The sequence below is a fragment of the Lygodium microphyllum genome, chromosome 5, assembly GCF_053477565.2.
Source record: "Lygodium microphyllum isolate KBCC chromosome 5, Lygodium_microphyllum_v1.1.10, whole genome shotgun sequence".
Lineage (NCBI taxonomy): Eukaryota > Viridiplantae > Streptophyta > Polypodiopsida > Schizaeales > Lygodiaceae > Lygodium > Lygodium microphyllum.
In genome coordinates this window covers 46,412,733-46,417,560 of record NC_141139.1, presented here as the reverse complement: position 1 = coordinate 46,417,560, position 4,828 = coordinate 46,412,733, and positions in this window count along the sequence as shown.

Here is a 4,828-nt window from a genome sequence, read left to right as displayed (position 1 = left end):
TCCTCGAGCAAAACATACAAAGACGAAGCAAGGAATGATCCCACAGTTTCTGTTGGTAATCGCATGGGCAATGTGATAGTCTTACCTCTCTCTTTAGCACCTACATTGGAACAAAATCACAATATAAGTGCGTGGAACAACTAATAAAGACCATTTCATTCCAATAATAATAATGCTCGATCAAATATTTGTGAACCATTCAGTAGGTACTAACAAACGTTGATGCAGCATCACAAAACAACCCAAATCCTTGAACCCATACTTAAACCAATGCATCGGTATCTTATTAGTATGAGAGTGTTGAAACCTCTTCTTATGGTCAACCTTGTACATATGCACCTAAAAACATTGCATGTATCCACAATGTACAACTTCAATAAAAATTAGGAGCTTAATGTCAATATTAACATCTTCATGTAAATGCTCAACAACTCTTACAAGTGTCCTTTTTATGATATCATCACTCGTTATTGTGTGCAACGTGCACTATAGCTCTTTTGATAGTCAAAAGCTGGGTAATAGTGTCACTTTAGGATAAGCATCTACAAAAGTCAAATAACTAGTGAAATACAAAAAATACTTCACTTCCAAAAGAGTATATGCTAACCAAATATAGCATGAAGAGCAATTCACATATATACCAAACCAGTGTCCTTATATGGTCATCAATAACTATGTCTCCACAGAGAAAGCAATCCACATTACTGCACCTTTCAAAGTACATCCTTATATACAATGTTTGTTGCCATATCCCCATCCTTTTCATCCAATAGGACTTTCACACCATGCGAAGATTTAACCCTTGAAAATGCAACATACAGTTGACCATGTGTAAATAATTGCACCTTTAGATAAAGCCCAACAATGGACAGAGTCTGTCCCTCTAAGTCTTGTTGATTGTCATAGTAGAGAACGCCAACTGGATGGGAAACTGTCTCCATTTCATAGTAAATTGCAATTGTGTAGCATTGGAAATAAAAGTAATCTGAGGAATAAAAACTCATTCGCCCACATTTTCCCTCGTTATTATCTCAACATCTATCACTTTCATATTGAAAGCCCTACATATCAATTGTGTACCATTACACATACCCCTTCCTAGGTTTAGGTTTCTAAGAATAATAATAGGTATATTTATCTTCAGCAACAATAAATGAGGAGGAAATTCACCTCCAAGGTCCAATGTATTTAAATACTCAACAGAGTATAAAAATGAGTCATCTATCTTTGCAATCGAATCTGCACTATAAGACTATCTAGCCTCCCCTGGCATCAGTTGCAATGCATGATCATTCAAAGTAGCCACCTCTATATTTCACGAGGCAAGTATAGCCCACTCACTAAAATACGCTATGTAGTCACCCACATTAGACACGTCACTATAGATAGTACCAATCAAGGTTTCAATAGACTGCCCTTTCAACATCATGCTAGGTGGAACACACAACTTATCATTGTTTTCGGTAATACCCACTCCATCCCCTATTCCTTGAATCCAACAAATGAATCCATTGTCCACTACAATACCAGCTATTGATACTCGCATATTCCTAGATAGCCTTAGCACCCTTATGTAATGCCACAGATTAGAGTAACACAATGCAGAATTAACAATATCCTCATGTGTTCCCTTTACCAACTGGCAAGATCTGCCTACAATCCCCTCCAAATAAAACAACCTTTCCACCAAATGGCTTATCACAACCCACGACGTCTCTTAAAGTTCTATCAATCACTTCAAAGGCATATTGATGGGTTATAGAAGTCTCATCCCACAAAATAAGGCTCAACTGTCTCAATAACTAAGAAAGGTCACTTTGAACAGGAATGTTATAGGTGGATCGATTATTTAATTCTACTGGGATTTTAAACCATGAGTGAGCTGCACGATCATCTAATAGGAGTAAGGCAGCAATGCTACATGATGTTGTTGCCAGTGCTATACGGCCACCATTGTGCACCATCACAAGCAAACACTTATACATGAAAGTCTTCCCAGATCCACCAAGACCATCCAAAAAGAATATATCCCTAGTATTTGTGTCAACAACATCCATAATTGCACTAAAGGCAATTCTTTGTCCCTCATTCAACATTCCCTTCATGGATTCAAAAACCCTAGATTGTTTTGATGTGTTGTATGCATATTCATCTTGCAAAAGGGGGTTCACATACAGTCGAGAGTTTGGTTGATGAGGTTTAGGAAACCCATCGAAATTAGAGAGTCTTCGCCCTTTATGATGTAAAAGGTCTTACAGATGTAACAAAGCCATGTTAGATGCCTCATGTTGTAGAACACCAAGAGAGGTGTACACGTGTTGTAGTTGCAATCTATACATGATATCCTCTAGCATTAGTACCAAAAATCTTTCCCATAGATGGTCAAGCTAAGCCGGCTCACAAAAGACTAAATTTGCAACAAACAAAGTACGAAGTTGAGCACTAGTTTGCACAGAGGCAGGGTCTTCCAAGCACACAACATACTGATCATCACTCTCCAACATACCCCTTGCAATGCAAGCATCCCTAAAAGTATCATAGATCACGTTATCAATAGTACGCAGATCTTCAAAAGAAGTACACTCTCAACACTCTGTTAAAAGCATCCGCAAAATAGTAGAGCTCACCTCAAGTAGGGGCCACAAAATACATCCAACCACATGTATTCCTACCTTCCTCTTAGTCCACATCTTATGTCGTGCATTCCACACCCAATACACCGGAAAGTCTTGATACAGAATAGTCCTAGCCTTTGGATGAATGTGATTGCACACAAACCATTCAGTAATAGTAGTTTTTTGGAGATCTTCATTCTGCACAACATCTGGTATACTATCTATATCTCGAAACATCACATAATTCTCACCAAGTAAGTGCATCTACAAATACTATATATCAAGATTTTCATTGGGATTATTTTGTAGATGCATACCCACAGACCTAAAAGCATGTGCATCTATGTTGTGTCGATGTATCATACACTGAAGCTCCCCGAGTAAAATTGGTAATAAATCATGCATAACCCCCAATCGATTAAACAACTCATGCTCAATATCATAAACATACAGTTGTACAAATCTTGGCCTTTCTTGACATTGCACATTAGGAAGCAAATAACCTATATGGTGATAAATAGAGCCATGCACTCTAAAGGTGTAACCATTGTCAACAACAAGCGACTCATCAACATTAGCTCAAATTGATACAAAAATAAGATCACTATTGTATGCTTGTATGTTATTTTTCAATATCCTACCCTGAGGGTGTATACCATGCAACAAATTATGCAATGGCTGTGGTGGACATTGCAATAGTGGCAACGTTACTCTTCCATTTCAACAATAATGCTTTCCAAGCAAAATCAACCCTTGCACCTAAGTCTCACATTTCCACAACTTAGCTAAACATCTCTCGCATATTTTAGAAAGACTCCTTATGAAATGTATGTCTAGCTCTTGAAATAGCAATACCATTGTTGTTGGATGAACATCCATTGTAGGCAAAGCATGTAAAATGGAGCACAATCCACCATTTTGGGGATCAAAAATTGCAATATTATCAACATGTGACTCATCAACTATGGAATTTTCCACATTGTGGTGATTCCCAACATCACAACCCTGTGTTGATGTTAAAATATTAGGCACAACACGATCAACATGCATCATAGCCAAATTTATATCAACATGCTATTCAACTGGCTCATTATCCCCATTTACAATTTCAACACAGTGAGACACTCTTATAAACCACTCCATTATGATTTTTCCCATTTTGGTAGTTAGACATCAAAACATTATTAACATGTGACTCAATAATCACATGATTAAGGCCATTGCAACTACCCACCATTGATGGCAAAGCATTCGTCAAATCCACACCAAACTGTCATTGAGCTAGTTCGTTATCGCCACTTGCAATCTCAAAGTGAAAAGGCATACTTTGAAAATCATGCATCCTTTGGCGACATCCCCCTAATGGTTCTATCATGACTTGAAATCCTTCTCTGGGAGTTAAATGTCAGAACATTATTAACACATTACTCACCAATCACATGATTCTCTACATCCATGTGATGTGGGCAATGCAACCAACTGGTTGGCCTAGTTCATACTGACCACTTGGAATCTCTTCATGAAAAGGTAGGTTTTCAACATCCCTATGAATGGGTCTGCTATGATCTAAAATCCCTTTTTGAGCCTTGAGCCTAGCAATATGTCACTGCTCGCTCACATCTGGTGGAGGTAAGCACACCCCTACGAACACACAACACATAATCTCTGCCAATTGCTTGATGAGAACATCCCATATTGATTGGATGCCCATTGAATCTGTTATCGACACATTCCATCAAAGAGGCATGGCTCAACATATACATATATGCACATTAAATATTAAATATTAAATATCAAGACACACAATACCAAGTCAATATATTTGAGTCAATGCCTGCAGCCCAATCAATATATTTAACTATCAAGATTTTGAGCTCACCCATGAGCGAGAAAGAGAGAGCCTTTTTGGTGAGAGAGAGAATTTAGCTATAAACACATGCACAGTTAATTTTTTCCAATTAACAAACAAAATAAAGTAAACATGCAACCATAGAAACAATTATCAACACATTTTGTCAAAGGCATGGTTTGATTTCAAAATTAAATGTATCGCGTACATTCGAATATCAAATATAAAATATCAAGTGTAAATATACCAAACATCACTGGATTATCAAAATTGCTCCATGTAAACCTTGAGAAAGAGACATCACATTGTACATACTCAATACATTTTACTCAAATATGCTTTGTTACATCAAAAGCATTGCACA